Raw genomic sequence first — 24255 nt, 5'->3', positions numbered from 1 at the left:
CCACACTCTGTCCTTTTTAAGAAAGCCTGAATTAAAGGTGTGTCCCCATTATCAGCCAGTATCATTAATTAAATGATCCACATCCAGAAACTAGAGCAGGAATTTACACCCCCCCTGTTCCAGACCATCAGTTCTCCCTGGCTTTGTAGCCAGTCCGTACTGGGTACATTCTGATTCCGGAAAGGACGCCGGGGCTACACGTTCTTTTAGCAAAATGCTTTACACTAATGAACAAGTAATTTTGGTCTTCATCACACACACAGGTGAACTAATGAAAAAATTCTGGAGAAACAATTAACTGATTATCATCAGCAGAAAAAACTAGTCTGTAACATTCGGTGAATAAATTTCTTCAGGGAAAATAAATTCAATTACACTTTCTCAGCTTCATAAACCATTTTCCAGCAAGCTTTTAGCTGACCACTTCAGGCAGATCGAATACCAGCCAAATTAGGGCCAAACAGACATCAAGAAGGTGTTTAGTGCATTCTCTGCCCCTAAGAAAGGTAAAATAGACATAGGTATATCCTAGCAGGTATCTCTTGCTTGTTCTTACAAGTGTTCAGTGACAGAGACTTTACAAGCTCGCTAAGAAGTCTGAAACCAAAATAAGCATTAACCAAATAACCCTTCCAGACACAGGTAGAGTACAAGGTGTGACATCCACTGTACCAGCCTCTCAGACTTTCACATGGCAGAAGTATCAAGTATACAAGATAGCCATGAAGCAAAAATGTACAAAATGGGGTTTTTTCCTGCAGCCAATTGTAGCCAATATTTATGGTTACCTAATAAACTCCCTTCAATGGTTACATGACTCTTCTTCTAAATGTGTGATAGTATTCAAGTATTACATAAGACTTTATTAATTCATTTTGAAAGAACATTAGCGTGGTTTGAACTGACAAAATCATGCCCAAATTTTATTACAGCAGGATTGTACATAGTGATTACTTTCTCCAGTTCTAGTGCTGGTTTGGGTTGTTTTACATTCCATTTTTACATTACATTTAAGCCAGACAGCTTTCAAGGCAAAAACCAATGTTCTCTACAGTATGTAGCAGGACGAAATGCCACCTGTTTAACACCTCTAGGTGCTACTGGAGCACAAACATTTTTCTATATATTTGCAACTATCAACGCAACATTTGTATACAGTTTGTGAGAAATTGATAAAATTAATCCGTGGGTGAAGCACAGGGAGCACACTGAAACGGAAGGTAATCAGGAACTTGCTCATCAGCCAGAAGTGCCCACGGGGACCCAAGCTCTCCCACTGATATGATTTCAGACTCACTGGAAAGTGAGTCTAAAGCAGGAATTAAATTCATTTTTGTTCATTTTCAATATTGAGCTTTATTTTCTTGTTGTTTTGCATCTGTGAATCGGATTCTACAATCGCAGAGTTTCTTTATTACTCAGGGAAAGGTGTAATATTTACATGGAAATCTGAAGTCCTTATCTCTTAACCAACTGGCATATAAATAAAGGTCTAGAAAGCAAGTAATATCTTGTTCACTCTTCTGGTCTTGAGTTGAACAGATGCCTTTCAGAGATTACATATTTAAAAGTTTGTATACGTGATGCTTCTCACTCTACAAACTTTTCAAAATATTATAATCCATAGTTACTAACTGAGATTACAATAGAATAAACTGTTTACAAAAAAAAAAATAGAGAAAGAAGAAAATCCCAAATTTCCAAACTGAAAAGCTAAAGCTACCATCTAGTTCAAGCAGTTAAAAAAAAAATTAAAAAAAAAAAAAAGAGAGAGATTGAAAAGTAGTTTTCAAAGTGACAGTTGACAGAACTGGAGAGAAGCTGAAATACCAAACAGTAATGTCATAAACAATTCAACTGTAGCCAAATGCTAAGAGGGCTAAGAGGGAAAAAAATAAGAACAAAATAGTTTGCAAGAACATTGTGGAGCAAGGCTTGGGTTAACGATTACACTGACATGCAACATAAATTACGAAAGGCCATTAATTAGACTATACTTCATGGGACTGTTTTACACTTCTAGATAACCAGTAAGGAAACATTGATATCTGAGGACCTCAGCACGATATTATTTTCAGTTTAGGTTAAAAATTACAGAATCTTAGGTATCAATAAATATGAATATAATTAATATACTACTACACATGTCATTTTTCACTATGCAATATGCTGTCACTCTGAATAAAAATAGTAAGCATGAACAAACTGTACAAAAAAAGTCAGTATGCATTCTCTGCTAAAAGTGTATTACTGAGAGCCCGGAACATTGCTAAGCTGCTATATTCAGCATAACTAGCATTGTATTTTTGTCCCATCTGGTTTGGCAAGTAAGGGAGCTTTGCCAAAAGGGAAGCAAAAAGTAGTTTGATGAGTTTAATTTCATGGAGTGTTACACCTTCTTTGTCAATCTGAAGTCTCCCGTGAGAAAAGTTTCATGGCAATCCTCAAAAGTTTTAGTCCAGCTTTGTTGACAGAAACATAGAAACATAGAATCATTGAGGTTGGAAAAGACCTCTAAGATCATCGAGTCCAACCGTTGACCCAACACCACATGCCCACTAAACCATGTCCCTAAGTGCCTCATCTACTCATCTTTTAAATACCTCCAGGGATGGGGACTCCACCACTGCCCTGGGCAGCCTGGTCCAATGTTTAACCACTCTTTCAGTACAGAAATTTTTCCTCACGTCCAATCTAAACCTCCCCTGGCGCAACTTGAGGCCATTTCCTCTCATCCTATCGCTTGTTACTTGGGAGAAGAGACCGACCCCCACCTTGCTACAACCTCCTTTCAGGTGGTTGTAGAGAGCGATGAGGTCTCCCCTCAGCCTCCTTTTCTCCAGGCTGAACAACCCCAGTTCCCTCAGCCGCTCCTCATCAGACTTGTTCTCCAGACCCTTCACCAGCCTCGTTGCCCTTCTCTGGACACGCTCCAGCACCTCGACGTCCTTCTTGTAGTGAGGGGCCCAAAACTGAACACAGTATCAGAGAAAGTCGTACCAAATAGGTGGATTACCACAGGAGAGAAAATTTCAAGGAAATGTTTAATTTCTCAGTTGAACTTTAAAAAAGGCTCCTCTTTCTCTTTTCTGCCTTCGAAACATACGGAAGGTTTTTATTTCAGGAACTCATTAAAAATGAAGATCATGTCCTCAATAGAAGGGAAGGCAGAAGAGCCATCAGACACAAGAATGCTGTTGTATATAGACATTTGGGGTTAGAGGTATAATCCACTGGAAACCAAAGAAACAGTGACACACTACGATCCAACTCCGTGGGATATAAGCCACTGCCCTGCCATCGCACAGCTGTGTGGGAGGTATCACTCTTATGGGGAGAAAAACCAAAGAATACAGTGTTATTGGGGTATCATAGGAAGGGGAACAGGAGAAAGAAGAAGCGTAAAAAAGCAAAATACTACCTTGGATGATTTTTTGTAGTATGGATCTTTTAGAGACCTTGATATATTTTCTTCCATGTGGCATTTAAAGGCTGCTTCACAGTGCCTCCTCTTTGCATTAACGCTTGCGATTTTGAAGTTGGCTCTGAGGTGGCATAAATAACTGACGAGCAGAGATGCTGACACCAGCTGAGGATCTCAAAGGATGTAAAATAAATATTTTTGTTCCTCAAATGTTTTTCACGGGTTTTGAAGTCTAAAAATCATACATTGCTTTATTCTGCACATTCATTTTACAGATGACTGACAAGCTAAGTAGCATTCATAGTGATACAAAAACGTTACTTTTCAAACCTGATTGTAAAAGTGCAAAGGCCAGAGTAAAAAGCAGAATTTGTCAAAAGCTCAGTTCTTCCATGACAATATTTTCAAATCTTTGTTTAGGGGTAAACTTTGCTATCAGGTAAGCACCATGCCGATGGCAAGGTGACGCACACTTTTCTGGTTCATGCAGCAGGAGCATTTTAAAAAAAAAAAAAAAAAAGGCATATTTTTCTTCTGTAATGCTTTTTTCATCAGATGGAAAAATGGTAAATTCAGTTCAGTTTTGCTGGTGGTGCTCGTGGTGTTTACAAAGCAGAGATAACACCTCAACTACAAGCTGGTAAGCTGGCAGACATCAGAGGACAAACCGTAAAGATGGTATGCAGCAACTATCAGCAGCAGTGGGAGTCACAGGAAACCTCGAAACTAAGGTCAGACTGCAGGAGGAGAGGGACGGCTGCCTCTCTGTCACCAGCTCTCATCCCTCACACAGTTGTAACTACACCGAGGACAGCACTGGGGGGATCTCAGACTTACAGCCGAGGGAAAGAAAACAGAGAAAAAACAGAGTCCACAGGTGCGAGACGACTTCTGTGAGGTGAAAGGCCAGGAGAGGTACTTAGTGCTGACCCTGAGATCGCTCTTCCCTCACGTGAGAAGCCTCTCCCCCCTGTATGACCTTACCTAGCGTCCAAGAGTGGAACCGTTCATTCGGCAGCTGGCCCCCACGAAGGCGAGCCTGCAGACCGCTTCTCCCTCCTGCCGGGCTTGTGCTTTCCGACGGGGAGCAGATGGATCGAAGCCGATGTAACGGGGCTGAAAGTCAGAAACAGGAAAAGCATTAAATTTCTCTGGGCTGTTGACTTCCCAAGCAGGTTTCAGGCCCATTTTAGAGAGAAGACAACAGCGAGCGGAGCGGCCAGCCTTCTACCTGGAAGCTCCTCAGATCCTCCCCTCTCAAGCCAGAGAGTCACCGGAGCACAAATGCAGACTTTTACAGGATACAGCAGCCAGGTTTGCCATCCCTGCCAAGCAGCCACCTCCGCGAGCTCAGGTGGGAGAGAGAAACTCGCCCTGGCAGAGATGGCTGAGCCACACGGAAAGAAGGGCCCTCCAGAAGGACCATTCTCTATTCACCACTGAAGGCATTTAAACCACTAAAGTTAGGTGAAACGAAACCAACCCTTAATTAAATGTATTTTAAAGCAGTAAAGCCCTGTAAGCCGTTCACCGCAAGCCACAATTTTGCCTTGGTTCCTGGCCGTGCTTCATTATGATAGCAGGCAGTGAAAAAACCAAAAAGGTGTCGCTTTCCCTGAGTCCTCATCTAGATCCTTCCTCTCAGGAGCCCACAGCTGACAAATCTTGCTGATCCTAATATGAATTACATGCTTATAAACTGCAATTGCCTGCAGTAGACAGGTAGACAAGCCTCGTCTACCAAAAAACGTCGCCATTTGATTTTAAACTTTTCAACGTTTTCAGGTCTAATCTGAACAGCATATCAGTACATGATAGGAGAGGGGCAATGACTGAGCCAAATTAAGGTCTTTGGGTACACATCAACTTTTGTTGCTCCCACAGCAATTCCAGCTTCTGGGAGTTAATATGAGACATTCTTACTGAAAAATAGATAAAACAACCAAGGATAAAGTTTAAAAAAATTAATTGGCCAGCAGTCACATTTCTTTTTATTGTTCCTAGGAACAGACAATGGGTAACAAAGGATATATGACTACCAGTAGTAGGAAAGGGTATCATCTTCTTGCTTATGTTTTTCAGGCTATAATACGCTTCAGAAAATCCTACCTTAATATTTCCTGGAGAAGACAGAAATTGTACAGTCCGCTGCACTGATGGTAGGATTATTCTGCAGTCTTATTAAAGTAATGTGTAATAACAAAACTAATAACAATATACTACACCAAAGTCATGTCCTATGAGAATATCGTCTAATTGGATAGATATCATTTGAGAGAGACATAATGCTTCATACAGCTACAATCATTTATAGTGTACTTAAAAATCTATTTTCAGAAATAATGGCTACAGGTACGTATACACGCTAGACTAAATTAATGGGTCAAATTACTGAGCTTGCTACACTGATGGCATGCTGTAAGGGGAACCTAATTGGCAAGCAGCTGGTCTAAAAGAGCTAGTGGAAGATTTCTGCAGGTCAGTTACCTGCCAGTCTAAAATCTACTCTTGCTGCTAACGTCAAAGCTGTAAGGACATGTCCTGGGAGTAACCCGAAGGCTGGCAAGTGGCACAAGTTTTATCACACTCCCTTTTTTCACCAGATCAGGTCTTTCGGAAGTCCCTCTCCAGAGAGGAGGTGAGCGGTAGTGGCAGGCGCCCAACGACTCCTCCCCGTCTGCAGTGTGGCAGCGGGGCACGACTCAGGTTGAAGTCCCTCCGGTTTCATAACTCCATAAGGGGCCTTATACGGTGGAGGAACTCAGTGCACGCTTTTTGATGAATTGAAAAAAATCTCCAGAGGTTACAGCAGTCAGTAAAACATTTCAAAATAGTGGGGAAAGGGGAAAACATCAATACACAACAATTTTAACCAAAAATGTGACTGTTAACGAAAAAGCAACGTGGTTTCCAGTGACACACCCTATTCCCATCACTCTCTTTCACTGGAAAAGCTGCTTTCAAAATATATATATATGAGGAACGGCAATGTAATTCACCAACAGCCTGCTGCACATCACAGTTTCTGCCGTCAGCCCTCCTTTTAAAATAGGTTGATGGGATCTGAGCACAGGCTTTTCTCATTACGAAAGCATCTTTTTGTACCCAGAAAAGTCGTATCTCAAATTCTTTAATTATGTGCCTAGTTTAATTATAGCCTACATTTTGGTTAAAAATTAGATTGGAGCTGGCGTATAACGCACTGTCAGTGACAACCTTAAGCTACCAAGATGACTGGTCCAGATTCCTTACTAAAAAAATTCTGAAAGGAGACAGTTAAAATGTTTCCCAAGAAGAGGCGAGTAACTTTGAGCCTTTTACACCTAAGTCAACATCATAGACTTTCAGCTGCAAAACTGACTCACTGCAGCTTTTACAGCTTGATGAAGAAACCGAACACCAGGTCAATCAGAAATGCAGAAAGCCAAAGGGTGTGTAAGAAGTAAAGCTAAATTTGGGAAAGAATTGTACATTTCTTACGAGGTGGGAAACAGAGACACTAGTTTTCACCAGCAACAGAGATTCTTTTACCAGCAGGATTAAATACGTGGCATTTTAAGGACTTTTTCTAACACTTCTCTTGCTGCCTTTTCCACTGATTATTTTTACCCATATGTCCCACATTAAGGTCAGCAAACACTTTCTCCCTGGTTATGGTTAACGTAATGCAACACCTTAACCGTGACAGGCTTCGCTCTTGGTCATTTCTCTCCACCTCTACTTCTCTGCTTCTTCAGTATCCACCGTCTTTGTTCATTTTTCTCACCTACCCCTTTTTCCCCTCAGTACTCTAGTTGGGCTTCATTACAACTGGTACAACCCATCAGTGACCGTCGGCTGTTGTAAATGACCCAGAAACAGATCTCCCTACCTGAGACTTAACAATGCAAAAGGATGATCTGCAGAAGTCACAAACTATTCAAGATACACAGCCTCTTCTCGCATCCCCAGGTAAAAGTCATGATGGTGGAATGGTTGGATGAATAAAAATATTTATATTGCAGTGTTAACACAAATTAAAGGAGGAGTGTCTTGATAATCAGAATAAGGGCTGTTGAACATATTCTCTGTTATACTCTGGTGATTAAACTTTAGATTTAAAGCTTAAACTGCTGGTTTCATAGCTTGAGAGTCTCGGTGTTGAACATAAAAATACCATTTAACTAACTGTTTTTCTAAGGTTCGCTTTCAAAATTTACTCAGAGTATATATCCTCTGTTTGTAATTGAAAGGACGTTAGTCCCAGTACTGTATTTCCGTAACTACTGCATTCTCATTACAATTCTCAAATTTTGTCAAGTACTCGCTCTGCTGATACTTTGTCAGTAAAGTTTAATTAAACAAAAAGCACGCGTGCACTATGAATATGAAATTGCAACAATGAACTGGTGTACACGGCTAAGTATACACCAAGGTGTTACCCAAAAGCTAAATCAGAGACATTTAGAATCCAAACGTAGGAATGAAGCGGTTTAAATCCATTATATATGACAACCCCTTCTACATGAACGTGCAATAACAATTTCAGGAGAATGATGCCATAGGTCCTGAACATTACAGCTACAGCTTTACTAGTGAACAAAATAGGCCAGAGATTGTGTATGCTGCTTAATTGCCTGTGCTCTCACTAGCATGTTTTTTGCCTGCTCACCCCAGGATCCCAGAGAGTGGGTGCATGGGCACAACTCGGGTGCTCAGAGACCCCAGGCTCCATCCCCGACAGACAGTCTGGTCACTGCCGCTCCGTTTTGGAAAGGAAGCGAGCTCAGGTGCGTGGGAGGGAGCTGTGCCGTGCCATTTGGCCTCGGGGATGGAGAACAGCCACTGGCCTATTTTATTTAATTGTAAAGGCATAGTCTCTGGTGCCTCTAAGAAGGTGTTGGCACAACACATTGCATCGTTCAGCATCCCCTCATTAAGCATCCTATTGCTCAACCATGCAGAGCTATCAAGATCCTCGCCGCACGCTCACACTGATGAGCACAATGCACATTTCCCCATATGCTACAACAGACCCCTACACACAAGAAGAATAAATGCTCCAGAGTGAACATGGGTGCACTGCTCTCCCGTGCATCTTTCCATCAAGAAGACACAGTAGCCCAGCTGGTTTCTAAAAACTTAGCTGGTTTCCAAAAAAAGGGTTTGTTTGGGTGTTTTTTAAGTGAGAGATCATACACTGTTTACTTCTAATACAGAAACTTATTAGAAACAATGCTGAGCATGAAATACAGCTACCATATCAGACATCAGACAAAACCACACGCTAAATGTGTCATAGCAAAGAAAATCAAAATGCTTTTTCAAATATAATTTGAACCTCAATCTGATCCACAGTTTGCCTTATGTTTTACCTCACCATTTAGAAGTAGGTCTTTATTTGTATCAATGGAAACGTTGCACACTGTTTTCCCCTCCTTCCTGAAAGAAAGGACATGTTAAAGCTGCTATATTGAATCATCAATAACAGTGGCACTTTCTGTTTGCTCCTAAGGGGTCCAGAACATGCATTTCTAACCAACAGTATAATGCACTCCAGCAGCCCACAGTATTTGCAGTACTGCTGGTAATCCTGTTTTCAAAGACTGTGAGCACTTTCAGATAGGGATAGCCCTTATACGCTATGGCATCTGATCCAAAGTAACCCTGTGCTGGCTTACAGACTCACTGACTTGAAGGCAGCCTATTAAAACAAGACCGGAGTTCTGGGCAAACGATGCATATCAAGGGCTCATTTCAGACCCTAGGTTTTTAACATGAATTAAACCTCATCTGCTTATTCTTAAAGATGGAATGACTGTGTCAAATACACATACTCAGCACCTCTGAGATGTCAGTGACAATCATCTCCACAACCAAGCGAGAACCCAAGAATTTTTATTCTCAGCATCTCTGCCATCAAGCAAAAACACTTGTGCAAACTGCTGGCAAAGCGCCTGTGTCGTATCCTTGCCTACTGATCGCTCCATACAGAGACTCACAGCCTGATCTTTCAGTTCATACACAAAGCTCTGTGCTACGGAAACTGAAATCCAGGGTCAGCCTCACTGCTACCCTTGCTCCAACGACATTATTTTCTCCTGGTTTCCCTGTGTTCCTCAAAATCTGCAAGTTCCTGTTCACAGGTACAGGTACTTTCCCTGAAATTTCTGGAATGTGTTAGATGCTGTGTTCATAAATGATCACCATGAGATCAGTGCTGGCAAGTTGAGTGTAAGTATACACCATGCTAAGTCTGTGCATTTTTAAATAAAAAAGCAATGAAGCTTTTTATTGAAGTAGGAAGACTGAAGAGAGAAACCGGCTAGAAAAATCACCATCACGATATTTTTAAATGACCGCTCTTCCCTCGATGAACTGAAAAATGCAGAAAGTAAACAGCAGTGCTGAAAGTAGTTTATATTTTCAGAATTCTTGGTTTGTGAATTCCAGGTGCTACTTCTCAGGCAGGCAGGAAAATTAGATTCCAAAAAACATTGATTTTAGCATGACAGTGTTTTTCTGAATTTAATGACATGCAAATCATTATGCATGTATTTACATTTTTGATTAGGACAAGATTGAGAAGTTAGAAAATAGAGCAATGATCCTCCTGTAGGTTTCGGCAAAGATGTTTCAGATATGCAAAAGACATGAATAACTAACAGAGAAGAAATAAGCAAAGGTCAAAAAAAAGTATTAAAAGGATGAAGATAAATAATTTGCCTCCGCTATCCTTATCAACGAGTTCACACTATCTAGGGTGCATACTTTTTTAATTAATGGAAAACTAGTTTGATGGGAAGACCTACGTCACCCTGGGGCTCTGCGGGGCTTCTCTAGAAACTCGCAGTTCTGTTACACGGCGAACGCTCATCAAACTCCCCACCACAATAGTCTGACCTCAGAAGCAGCGAAATTGAAGTCTGCCAATGAAACTTAAGAAAGAAATTTGATCGAGCTATTGGAGTCTCTTGCATAATTCACTTTCTTCTTTGGACCGCTCTTGGCTGATCTGGAGAAGGAGCCACCACGCCTCCCAGCCCTCCGCCTTCCTCGCAACCCAGATACCCTACAGACACCTTACCTAAGGCACATCCTAAAGGGCTAAAGCCGCAGGACCACCCATTCCAGGAACACAGTGCAAGGAGGAAAAGTACTCTTTCCAAGATGCAGACTGCTCGGAAAGTGCTGTGGCTGCCAGCTGCAAGCAGCCCAAAGTGAGAAAGAGCCAGGGCTATTTCTGAGTGGGGGATCTAAGAAGTAAGCCAAGGGTTACAGCATCTGAGAAATTTGTAAGCTAAAGGAAAACAGAAAGTTTGAATAACCTCAGCTGAGAGACAGAGAAGCACAAGTGTGGGGGAAAAAAGAAAAGCTGGGATGGAGGCAGGGGAAAATCAACCTGAAGAAATTAAAAATTCTTTTTCTGGACCTAACAGCAGGAGAAAGCGTGAGTGCTGTGGGATAAAACAGGGGCCATCAAAAGAGCTAGTCAGAATCAATGCAAAGAATTTGTCAGGTGGCCCTGACTCTCAGCGGTATCTTCATAGGCTTTTAATTCTAGTTTACAGCAGAACACCTGGAAAAGGTGCACAGGAATAATGCTGCATTTGGCCAGTCTTCAAGCCCAGCTACCTAAATTCAGCTGCTACTTTTTTCAACTTAATTCTTCTAAACCATCAGACCAACTGTGGCTAGAGAAGAAACACCAAAGCTGCACTGTAGTTTGGAGGTGCTGCAGAAAATCAGTGCAAATGCCTGGGTGGTGCTGATACCTAATATATGTAAGATCATATGGGCCATCAAATTTGGGACTGGGAAAAGCGTTGCCCCTATTCAGCAAGGGCCTCCTTTTGAGGCCATTTTGCCGCCTCCTACAAGACTGGGGGTGCTTCTCCTAACTGGGATCCGGCTAACCTGCTCACCCCCTCCTGCCACTGCAAGGAACTGAGCGCTGATGACACCTCTGTTTCCCTACGCTCTGTTCGAGGTTTGTGCTCTCATTTGACTTCTGGGGGATTAACATATTTGGCCTAACTGGAGTCCTTGGATTTTTAAGATAGACAATATGGGTAAAGTTAACGTCCTTATGATATCCAGGAGGACAGCTGGGACTTCAGCGTCTTGGAGCTATGAAATGCGTATAGGTGTGTTTAAAACTCACTGCATTTCAGAGATGCTGAGGACCTGCTAGCTTCCACTCACATCCATACCCAAGCCTGAAAACTCTTGCGGTGGTATCCAGCAACGGATCCAAAAATTTAACAGCAGGTACTCCGGTTCACTAATTGTAGCTGCAACTTTTAAACAGAACAGAAACCTGGAAAAGGTGGATCCATACTTTAACCCATTTTCTTGCTGTCTCCTATTACTTCCAAGGTGGTGGATGTGGAAGTGCTCCCAGTTTCCCATGGCAGACGGGAGGTGGGGTGTTCATCAGTGCCTTACTGAGCCCGAAGACCATGCTCCAGGCAGAGCAGGCAACAGCCACTGGTGCTTCATCTACATACTCCCTCAGGTGTAACAGTGCTATGTGCTATTCTCTATTATTTGTTCCACAATGACAAGCAGATTAAGGCCCTGCTGTGCTAGGTGATATAAACGTACTATAAGAAGAACATGAGATTAGCAGGACGACGTTGTTTATTGATTCTCATTCTTCACAATCATGAGCAATTAGGCAATCACAAGTCTAATTGAGACAGGTCCACAGGAAATCTAATCCACTCACCAACACACAACAGGTTTTAAAACAGTATTTTGTACCACTAAAATAACATAGCATACCATAACAAACATAAACACCTGAAGACATAGCTACAGACCTCAGGAAGAAAGTGGGAAAGATTAAAAGTATTATCAATTATAATCCCTACCCTGAAGTACTTCTTCAAATGAGACACAAAAGTAAAAGCTGCAAAAAGCCCTGCAACTAATTATATATTTATTCACAAGAGATGAGGTACTGTAAAACCTACATTAGTCTCACACTGCTGAATTGCATTTCAGCCTAGTTACCTCCCAAGACTTTGATTATTTTAATGTGTTATTGCGTTTTTAATATAAGCAAAGAAGAGCCATGCTATTTCACGGTTAAGTCACAACCTTGATCCACAAATAGCTTTAAACAAAGATAGCATTTGTTTTTGAGGACTTTTTTCTTTTTCCTGACAGAGACTCCCTTCAACAGGCAGGTTATTCTGAGAGGAGTTAAACAGAGCCAAGACCACAGGAAAGAAAAGGAAGATCTAAAAAGGAAAGGTTGTAAAAACTTTCAGGAGAAGAATAAATTCACTGGTGTGTTCAGTTACGTGCAGGGAGGTTTTGTGACCTCTCCTGTGTTAAAGAGCCAGGCCTACTTACACAGGCGTTTCGGACGAAGCATGCTAACAGCTCAGCAGCAGCTGACTGAATTTCCCACTGCTTTTACTGCTCCTGGGGCCCTCGGGAAGCACGTTCCCGCTATTCATACTCTCATCCCTTTCCTACCTCATCCCGCCGCTCCTCTGCTCGCAGTCATACAAACAGCGCGAGGGAAGGTCGCTCTGCTTCCAGCGAGGATTTAGCATTCCCTACTTCTTTGCTTCCTTCTGCCTTCCAGCCCCTCTTTCTTCTATGCAAAAACTCAGGATGTGCTTGTACCCCCACCGCCTACCAGCCCCCCCCCCGGCTCGGAGAGCCGGGTCCACCCGGGTACCTGCCGGTACCCGGCCTGTCCAGCCCACACCGCGCCCTCCCCTTCGCCACCTCCTCACAGCCACGCACCCCCCTCATCCTCCCCACCTCAACAGCCCCAAACGTGTCGCTTCACCGCTCCCATCCCCAGCCGGCAGCGAGGGCACGAAGGCGTCTTCCAGCCAAACGGCATCTCCTGCCCCTGCCCGCCGCCGTCCCGGCTGTCGGGACTACGCTGCCCGCCCCGCCGGGCTAACGAAACTCCGCCGCCAAAGTCAAGGGGCTGATGGGGAGCCCGCCCGCAGGCAGCTCGGCTTCACGGGTTTCCAGGGGGTTCCCTTACGGCGGCAGCCGAAGCGCGCCCCCCCCTCCCCGACCCCCCGTTTCACCTGCCTCCGTGCAAGCGGGGCCAGCCACCGACCCCCCGGACGGGGCAGAGCCGGTCCCTCGAACCGCCGCCGGCAGGGCGATACCCCCCCACACCGCGGGGCGAGACCGGCGACTGCGGCCCCCACCCACCCCGGGCCGTGCTTACCTGTCGCGGGGCGCGGGACGGGGCGGGAAGCTGTCAGGGGGCGGCGGGCACAGCGTTCCCCTCACGCCCGGCTGCCGCCACCTCCGCCGCCGCCCGGGCTCGGCGGGCCCGCGTTTCCCCGGGGGGAGGGGGGGCCGGCCCGGGGAGCCGCCCCCCGCGCTCAGACAGGCAGTGCCCGCCTCGCTGCCCGGGCCGCCCCCCCCACCCCCGCCCGCTCCGCCGTCGGTGCCCGCCGCCGCGCTTACCGGCTGCCACCCGCTGCCCCCGCCGGGCGGGTCGCGCCGTGCCGCGGCCAAGGGAGAGGCGGCTCCGCGGCCACGGCGCTGCCCCCGGTCCCCCCCCCGGCTGCCGCTACGGCCCCGCGGAAGCAGCGGGGTGAGCGGCGCGCCGCCGGGATACTTGCATTTTCGGCGGGGGCTAGGTCAGCCTCCGCGCCCCGGAGGGCTGTCCGGCAGCTCGGCCACCTCAGCCAGCGCCGGTCCCTGCCTACTCGGTTTCTCTTGGGTATTTCTTTTATTTTTTAATCTCGCCCCCCGCCCCTCCACGTCTGACCCTGGCAGCGCACAGCACGCGCGGAAGGGACGCAGTGACGGGCCCGAACACCGTCAGCTCGTCCGGTGCATCCCGCGCACCGTCCTCCTCGGAGCACCGAGGCACTGCCTGCCCGGCGGGGGCCCAGGCGCGGGGTTGCGGAACCCCACAACAGCTAACTCTACAGCTGATAGGGATGAACCATAGAATCATAGAATCATTGAGGTTGGAAAAGACCTCTAAGATCATCGAGTCCAACCGTCGACCCAACACCACCACCCACTAAACCATGTCCCTAAGTGCCGCATCTACTCGTCTTTTAAATACCTCCAGGGATGGGGACTCCACCACTTCCCTGGGCAGCCTGGTCCAATGTTTCACCACTCTTTCAGTAAAGACATTTTTCCTCACGTCCAATCTAAACCTCCCCTGGCACAACTTGAGGCCGTTTCCTCTCGTCCTATCGCTTGTTACTTGGGAGAAGAGACCAGCACCCACCTCGCTACAACCTCCTTTCAGGTGGTTGTAGAGAGCGATGAGGTCTCCCCTCAGCCTCCTTTTCTCCAGGCTAAACAGCCCCAGTTCCCTCAGCCGCTCCTCATCAGACTTGTTCTCCAGACCCCTCACCAGCCTCGTTGCCCTTCTCTGGACACGCTCCAGCACCTCGATGTCCTTCTTGTAGTGAGGGGCCCAAAACTGAACACAGTATTCGAGGTGCAGCGAATTTTTTTTTTTCCGGCGAATTCGAGGTGCAGCGAATGTCACGGCTGATGCGAGAAGTCAGAAACTTCTACTGACAGACTGATTTCCTAGAGGAATGGAAGGTGTCAGGCTCTAGCCGTGGGGAGATCCAAGCGTGGGGTGGGCGCAGGGACCACAAATCTCAAGCTGGGGGGAAATCCTGGATGGAGACGTGGACACAGATGCGGTGGGGAGCACACAGGCGCTGCAGGGGACTTGCTGATCTCGCGCACTGCAACCGTGCGTGTGCTGCTGCCGTTTTCTCCGCGTCTGCCCAGACATCACGCACCTGCACGCGGGGGGCAGCTACGGCTCGACAGGTAGCCCCAAACGCACCGCAGTTTGTCATGGCACGGCCTGAATCTCCGACAGCTCACTTTGGTAAACACTCGTTTCTAACTAGGATCACTGCCAAGCCACTGAAAGGATTTGGAGACAGGAGGACCATAGTTTGAGTCCTTGATGGATGCAACAAAGATAGGACCAGTACTCGGTAAAATGTCGTTCTAAAAAGGCCACATCTTTGACACTTCTTACCCCCAAACTCAAGTGACACCAATTCTGAATCAATAATGCCACTTAGTGCAAATTTCAAGTTACTCCACCCAAGAATATGGATTTTAGACCCCTTGAAGGAGTCAACCCTCAGGCACAATGCCACGCTGAACTTTAACAACGATGACTCTCATTATATTGTTTCTATATAAGCCATTTCAAAGTAAATAGAACAGAAAATACATGTAAATGTCGTTAGCAGCTCACTTTTGGACTTTCTGAACTGCTTTGTACAGTTACAAAACTTTTTACTATGGTAGCTCTCAAATGGCTCTTTTTAAACAAGAAACGTCCTTGAAAGGGAGAATATTCTTTAAAATACACAGAGCAGCTGTATTACCTCATAAATATTAATGAACATTAAACTGCGTGCCACAAAAATAATTTTCATGCAAAAGGTCTTACGCACATAGGTGCATTCCCTGGCAAAGTTCACATGTAATTCTCCCTACTGGTTGCAAGTCCGTGGTGATACATGGAGGTCTTTCCTTTTAGACGTAAATGAAGGATGCTTTTGGAATGCCTGGCTCTCAGAACGTAACATCGTTACAGGAAATTAAAAGCAAACAAAAACAACCGAGAAGCAAGCAAGCAAGCAAACAAAAAGAAGGCTATTTGATTTGAATGGGAAATTCCTACCTCTTCTCAACTGATTTACCCATCCCTACATTTTGCTCTTTAAATTTTAAAGCGTCTGAACATTTGTTCCGTCAGTCGAGAAAAAATGGACTTGCTTAAACTCATGTTAGATCCCCAGGGGATATCACGGGGAAAATAGGACAGCAGTGCTAAGAAGAAAAACTCCATCTGCAGCATCTTTTACAATTAAAAACTTGCAAACAGTGAACAGCAACAACAGGAAAAAAAAAACCAAACAGTGAAGAGTATTTCATTCCTTTTTATGCTGTAATTCAAAACTCAATATTGAATCCAATGGCCAGCGCACAAAAAGTGCAAATGAAAATTACTTACGTCAGTGGCAATAGCTGACAGTTGCTCTGCATGAAGTGCATAATTCTGCATCCATATTTTTCCTGGCATCTAATTAACACATACTATCTTCATCAAATTTCAAATGAAAAGTCTCAAAGTACGATCAAATTGAATCGTATATATTTCTTTAGCAAGCCTAAGATGCAAGAGAAATTTAGTGTCCCTCAAGTATTTGATAAATACTGATGGAGACGACAGGAAAGCACGAACAACTTTATGTCCCCCAATTTTTTAACTCTGATGTCGAAAGCTTTACCTTGATGAGTTAAGTGCTGCCAAAGCTTTATCTATAATTAAGTACATTTTCAGTTTCTAGATCTTTAGGTTTCTTCCTTTAAAAAAAATTACGATGACCTTCAGGAGCTTCAGCTGAGTAAGAGCTAAGAAAACTGGGACAAAGAAGCTACTCCCAACTATAACCAGTTGCCTGAAAAACGTGGTAAGTTGGGATGTGATATTAGGAAATTTTGCCTGTACCATTTTATCCTTCCAAAGGCGTACGAAAGGAAGGACAGCAAGAGCAAATCTCTATATGAAATCACACAACTTTGCAGCTTTGGGGAACTTTCTTTCACGAGTATGTTTGCCTATTAATTTCCTAAACCAGTCCATAACCTTTTATGGTTGTCCATAAAACTTACGGAAGCCCGTAAAGCTGCAGCAGCACTTTGGGCTACTGCACTTCGGTTCCTTGAGCCAGCAAAAGGCGACTCCTGACCGTTACGGATGGGGTTTTTCTGATCCCAGGCACTGCTGAGCCAGGCCACCTGCAGCTGCTCAGCTTCTTCCATTTATTATAGAAGCACGGGGAATTATATTAGACTGGAGAACTAACACTTTGTAGGCTGAGAGGGTTAAGTGGGATGAAACCCATGTTTCTCCTTTGCAGCAAAGGAAGTTTCAAGGACTTTTTAAAATCTCGTTGGTTTAGATTAATGACCTGGTTTCAGTGCATTCTGATAATTTTGAATGCGAGTTCAGCATTAGACTTATTATTAGACTTATTCAAAGATTTTTAAAACTCCAATCAAACAGAACCTGCAGGTAGTTGAATTACAGAAATCAAGGTAGGACTGAAAGCAATAATGTGGCAGACTCCAAGCTCAGTTTTCTTGTACAAGAAGTAAAAAGTGAAATATTTTGTTAAAAAAACCCTACATATTCCTTAGCATTTTTATAAGTTTCCAAAAAGATCAAGTTGTATAAATTAGCTAGGAATTTTATTTAGAATTTTTTGCGTATTTACTAAAACCCATAAAAGGCACTTCCATGGCCAAATTAAATCTTTTACATAATTTTGAAGAATGTATTGGCTTACAGATAAGATCTCAAACCCCTCACTCTCTTAAATGGTCCTGCCCCTAAGATCTTCACCACTGAATTCCTAATCCTTTTCTATGCTCTGTTCAATACTCTCAAAGTAGGACTTTCTAACCTCTTTTTGGGGGTGATGTTTTGACATCTGTATCCCATTTTTGTACTTCTGTGTATGCTTCCATACTTCTTCAGTAACTATTTTCCCCCTTCTATTCAGAAATGGCTTATCAGCGGCCTTAATAAGCCAGCTTATTCAGCTTAAAACCAATATAAAGTTAAATTAATGTAGAATTTTTTTTTCCTGTGACTGCGAATAGATTTTTCCAGCAGTTCTTTACGTCCTTCAAGAATAATAAAAGTCATTAAAAGCACCAGTTAGACACAGATCTGGAAGAGGTATAAAATACATGAATATCTCCTGATGTAAGATTACTGTGCCCTTTAAAATAATAAGCCATTTAAATATAAATACTTTGTGTCAATTTTTATTCGGTTCCTTGCACTCCAAGATATAATACTTTTTTAAATTAATGACTGTTAAGGAAGTAAATCTGTTCCTTTTCCATTATAGGTAAATTACCATGGAATCATTTGTTGCAAGTTTCTTGCTATTAAAAAAAAGGGAGAAGAAAAGTCTTCCCTAACTTCTCCTCCTTACCTTGTTCACGTTGAGGAAAATAATTCTTCTATAAATTAGTATACAAGCAAAAATTATTATTATATAGCAAACATTAAACAATAACTTATCTAATTTTCCTGTGTCGAAAGTTGGAGTGTCTTTCTTTTTTCTTCTGATAAATTTGTGATTTGTAATATGCATGTTCTGATTTCGATGATTAATTCATTTCCTCCTCAGGTTACATGCATAATGACACAGTTACACAATAGTTTATTTTAAGAACTTGGCTGTACTTGGCCTGTCATGAGTATTACACATAATCGTGACCTTCCAGATCACATCTTCCATTGGTACCTCTACAGTGACCACGTTGGTTGGTTATATTGCTCCACCGGCACTCATTTCCCAGAGACAACAAGCAACAGAAATAGAATTGGCTTCGTGATGTGCGTAAACCGGCCCAAGAATTTTTGCAGATTAGTATCAAAGACATCTTGCTTAATGTGCTCTGAAGCCCTGAAAGAAGGCTGTGTTTTAGTCCAGAGCTGAGGTACGGGTGGTCGCCCTCCTCCCCGGAGCTGTGCTCGCTCCCGAGCGCGTGTCACAGCAGCTGCACCACCACGCAGCCATCCCTCCGCCTCCCCGCAGCTTCTTCCAGCTACAAATGTCGTTTTTAAATAAAGAATCTCCTCATTTTCATTTTTGGGTGTGAGCAGACGTTGTCCTTGTCCACCTCTGCTTCACATTGAACCCTCATGAACTGAAAGCCTTTAATCAGTTGGAATTACTGTCTGAACTAATTGAAATAAATGAGAGTAATAAAATAGAACACAACAAAGAAAAAGTGGAATTTAGATATAGCACCTCCGGCTTTCACTGAACATTCCCCAACTCTTGTGACCAACTATGCTGTTTTACAAAATTTGTTATTTTGTACACACATCTATTTTTTAAACTAAGTAATTCCAGTCTCGTAACTTTTTTTCTTGTATGAAGTCTCTCCAAGCTTTCTGTAATTGCCATCTATATCTGGATTCTTGCTACTTACATATTTTTTTTTTCTTTTAAGTTGGAGCCATCAGATCTTAGTGTAGAATAAAGAAATGAAGACACACTCTTGCGTTCAGTAGATTGTACGTAACAGTCCTTTTGTTACAGACTGGATGGATCGGTGCCCTCTTCTGCATCTGTTCTTCCATTCCTCTTTGACTTTTTGGACAACGGATCCATTATCCACGCTCAGATGTAGTACAGATAAGGTAAGACTTACCGTTGTTCTTTACGGTATCTTGGTAGTAATAAAACTGAAAATCAGAAGTCATCCATATGCTTTCAGAAATAATCAGAGAAGTAGTTCATGTACCACACTTTTTGGTAAGGACAAAGCTGGGTAAGTGCAGACGCCCTAAGATTCAGAGGTGTATGTCAGTCACAAATACTATGGAAATGCAATTGTTACTTACCTTGTTCAAATGCTGTTTACATAGATTTTCTCCATATATAAAAATAGGTGTAATTTTAAAAAATTAAAGTATTCCTCTCAGAGGAATTCAGAATTGAACTCTCACAAGAATTATGCCAAACCGCAGCATCTTACACAAAATACAAATTACGGTGTCAGAGTAAAAAAGTCTGCCCTTATTCATCTGCAAAACTGAAAAAGGCAGGGATAACAAACGTTCTTCTTACTCTCTAGCCAGTATAAAATTACCTTTGATAGGCTTGTTTGTAGAATACCAGGCAATTGAATCTTCACGGCCTGTTAAGGCCAGGATCCTGGAGACAGAGAGGGAAAGTGGCTTCAGGCTGAGAAAGCTCTCGTCCTCCAGCTAGATAGATCCAGGTAGATGCTCTCCCCATGCAATTTCAGCAAAGCCAGGAAGGGTCCTCCAGTTGTGGCTTGAGTCATCATCCCAGCCTGCACGATGTGACGCTTGTCACGTCACCCCGTAGTAACAGAAGGTCCTCTCCTTTCCCCATCCAAGAAGTGTTCAGAGAGGCAGTGTCAGGGGACGTGCCATTTGGGACGATAGCATATGTCACCTTAAAACAATATGCTGTATCAGTGGCCAAACGCTTAAACTGCTGTATATTTACTGAACATATCTGTATATAGACATTATGGATTGCCCAAACTTGATTTCTTTTCAGAGAGGAGAGAAATCTTTCATACAGACCTCACAGGAACAACATCTGAAGTCATAGAATCATAGAATGGTTGGGGTTGGAAGGGACCTTTAGAGGTCATCAAGTCCAACCCCCCTGCAATGAGCAGGGACATCTTCAACTAGATCAGGTTGCTCAGAGCCCCGTCCAACCTGACCTTGAATGTTTCCAGGGATGGGGCATCCACCACCTCTCGGGGCAACCTGTGCCAGTGCTTCACCACCCTCAGCGTAAAACATTTCGTCCTTAAGTCAGTGGTCGGTTTATCACGGTAGCTCTCACAGGCAAAACTCCTGCTCCGGATTAGACTGCATGGAATCGAGAAAAACAGTGAAACACATACTGGAGGTTATTCCTATTTCCACACATTAGCACACCTATCTTCAAGAATTAACAAAACAGACATCCAAGGTTAATTATGTTGGCATCCATAATTACCTCACCCTTACACCCAGCCTAACTGTAGGACATTTGAGATTCAAAGGTGTTTGAATTGCCGGATCTGTTTTAAATCGGAGATATCCGTGCACAAAGTGAGTTTAGGAAAAAAAGCAGGCAAGAACTGTTTGGAGCATGTGGTCCAAAGTTCAGACTGGCATCGCAGCTCTCAGGACCAGACCGACAACACAGGCTCAAGTGAATGCAAATGCTGTAATTCTGGCTAATCTCGGTGTTGCCTCAGCATGTGTGGGAAACCCTAAATATATGTTTAAACTTGATTTTGCAACACATGCACGGTGTTTTGCACGTGCTTATGTGCATTTCTGGGTAGGAAAGGACACATGCTTACTTAAATACTCTAGTGAAGACAAGATCAAATCAGGACATTTTATGCACATATATTTCAGTTTGGAGATGTACTAATAGTTAAGCAGTCATTACAGCAGTTTCTGAAGATACCAAGGAAAGAATTAAAAAGAAAAGTGAAGTATCACATTTTTAATGCTTTTAGAGTAATTTCAAGCAACCTCAAAATGACAAACATTTCTATCCACTACACTCCTGTTCTTTTATGAAGCCATGGCTAATCAGCTGTAGGCTGTCCTGCTGCTAACTCAGGCAACAAACCACTCGTGACTTCAGCAGATGTTCTCCTTTTCATGCCAACAGGAATATTTACTAACGTTTTTTCATGTTGTGGTTTTCTGTCTCAAAACTTATTCCTCAGGATCAGGAATACGCCACATTTAACCACTCAGAGCCATAAATATCCATTCACTAAGGTTGGCGCTTGCTTGAAAGTTACACAAGATTTTTACGGAGTTTAATTATTCAAACTAGGGATTACATAGACCCCACATCTTTAAAAATAAGAGTTTACTGAAGTTTGTTGTTAAAAGATCAAAACCGGGAAGGCCTTCTGCTGTCAAGCTAAGCGTGCACTCTCTTTATGCAGCTTGTCTCTGCCAAATGAGGTGGTTGCTCAACAAGGCGAAGAGACGCTCACTGGTAAAGTAGTCTTTTATTCTGCAGGTATATAATCTCCAATTTGTAAACAAGGCAAAGCACTACTCTCTTTTATTCAGCATTCACTAACCAGCACCTCAAGGAGAACTAAGTAACTTTTTATAAAGAAAAGCAGATAAATTATTTGCTTTAGAGTTAACATTTAAACATCTTTACCAATCATTGACTACTTGTTTTTATTTACGTAGAATTTTCAAAGTTCATAAATACCTCCAATGTATGCCTGTGACAGTTCATTTTCCAAGTGGATCTGTTAAGGTAAAAACAGAGATTAAGAAACTTTCCCAAAGGCATGAATTAGTCACAGTGGATGGAGAATTCATGAATGCTGCTTCTTGCTAACTCCAGATTGTGTTCCCTCTTATATTAGTCTGAAGTATCTGAACTGTAATTAATGCTACCAGGTGTTAGGTAAGCTTAGATTTTATTGCTTCTCAGCCTCTTGCAAACTGTAAATCAATTTTAAAAACTGAAATATATGAGGATACTGTCTGATGGCTGCCACATTACAGAGACCCAGGGCAAACAGAAAGGAGAGAAAACATACTTTTTTTTTTTCCCCTCTTTTATTTTTTTGTTGCTTTGCTGGCTTGGCACAATCACTCCTTCCTTTGAATCGACAACCCAGACCACAGTAGATGGTAGCAAGTCACTGAGCAAGAGCGCTGTCTGCTGATTACAAGAGTTAGTAGTTGAAATGAACCCATTTTCCTTCTCTTTGCAATGGTGCAATTTGCACCTGGTTACACACCTCAGCCGAGGGGGCAGGTAAACTCAAATTTAAATAGCCATGTATTAAAATAAGCTAATTGGATCTTTATGGCTAATCTATTTGTCATTAGGAAAGACTGGGTGCACGTACACAACCGTTACTGGGCAGGAGTTTCCTAAAATTTGCTAACTTGGTCACTTTGATTATCTGACTGTATCTTGAGTGAATCCTTGGTACAGTGAAGCTGAGACAATAAGCGAGAGCTGTATTTTCAGTCAGGTCTGGACCACTACAACACACGAGCACAGAGTCCTAATGGACAAATACAGTGTAGGCAAATATTAAAGTCTTTAAAAAAAGATTATTTCCCTTAACTGCATATTCTGGTAAGATTATCCAATAACATGACGATATTGACAAGAAATAATTTTCCTCACAGACAAAAAATACAATAAATACAAAATAAAAACATAGCCAGCCTGTGTAACAGATTTACAAATACCTTGTGACACAGAAAAATTATAATCACTTTGACATGAACATTTTAGGTTGTTTGATCACTGAACAGTAATTCTAGCAAGGGGAGTTCATACACGTGAATTGCAAAACCCAAATCGGCTGTTCATTTCCTACGATTTACTCTTCAGGTCTACATACTGTTTCACTCTTCAGAATAAAACACTGATGCATTCAGCAGTTGGGGATAACAACACTCTGCCCGTAGTCTAACATCTCTTGGAAGGGAAACAAGGCAATCATCTCCAAGCCTTGTAATTTTTAGAAGCTCAGATATAGTATTGGTACATCAGGCTGTTACCCTGCTGCAAGTTTATGCAAATTTTACTGAAATCAAGGGGATTCTCTGTATAAAGACATCGTTGATGTTGCGACCTGATTTTCAAAGACAGTGAGCACCCAGGCCTCCCTTTGGCTTCACAAACAGCTGTAGATGTTCATCATGTCAGATACCCAAGTCATTAGCCTTTCAGCATTCTAATATTTAAGATCGTTTAGATAGATTTACCCAGAGGAAATTACTGTAGCTATTAATTTATGTTCTTTTCCTCACACGTAGAGGGAACATATGAAAGTCAAGTCATTTTTGCTGCTGCCAATAAAAGTCATACATTCAAAGATCAAGTACTCTGTGGTTTTGCTGGCCCGAGCCCTTCATGCCCTGTCGGCTCTCTGTCCTCACTGGAAGACCACCAGTTAACGGATTTAACCTTTACATGAGTGAAAAATAACAGATCAGCATGTCAAGGATAAGTTATACTAAAGTCATGCATGCCCTCTTTCTCCTTCACTTACTTTTATAGTCATTACATCTGATTTCCTTCACCATTGCTTTACTTCGTTTCATAGAAACTACAGTTATTCAAGCAAGTAAAAGGCAGTTAAAAAGAGCAAAGTTGCAGCTGTTCACAAAGCTCACTACTCTCTGACGTTCAGCTCCCGCATGTGCCAACTCCAAAATGTCACTAACCATCTCCTGGAGACACCTTGACAACCTCTTCCAGCTCTTGGCTCGAGCAACAGTT

The 24255-nt window shown here is 43.0% G+C and overlaps 1 protein-coding gene across 5 annotated transcripts in view; it reads right to left on the bottom strand.

The window, feature by feature from the left end:
- Positions 1–13679, bottom strand: part of SHANK2 (SH3 and multiple ankyrin repeat domains 2) — a 368375-nt gene extending 354696 nt beyond the window's left edge. For all 5 annotated transcript variants that reach the window (XM_076343775.1, XM_076343769.1, XM_076343770.1 and 2 more), the window contains exons 1-2: positions 13614–13679; positions 4409–4540 (exon numbers count right to left, since the gene is read on the bottom strand). The gene's annotated coding sequence lies outside the window, so the exon portion shown is untranslated. The remainder of the gene's footprint in view (positions 1–4408; positions 4541–13613) is intronic.
- Positions 13680–24255: the final 10576 nt, after the last annotated feature.

This window comes from Aptenodytes patagonicus, chromosome 7 (genome assembly GCF_965638725.1).
Source record: "Aptenodytes patagonicus chromosome 7, bAptPat1.pri.cur, whole genome shotgun sequence".
In the NCBI taxonomy this organism is placed as follows: Eukaryota; Metazoa; Chordata; class Aves; order Sphenisciformes; family Spheniscidae; genus Aptenodytes; species Aptenodytes patagonicus.
Note: the sequence above shows the minus strand (reverse complement) of the source record. Positions and strands in the feature narration are given on the sequence as shown.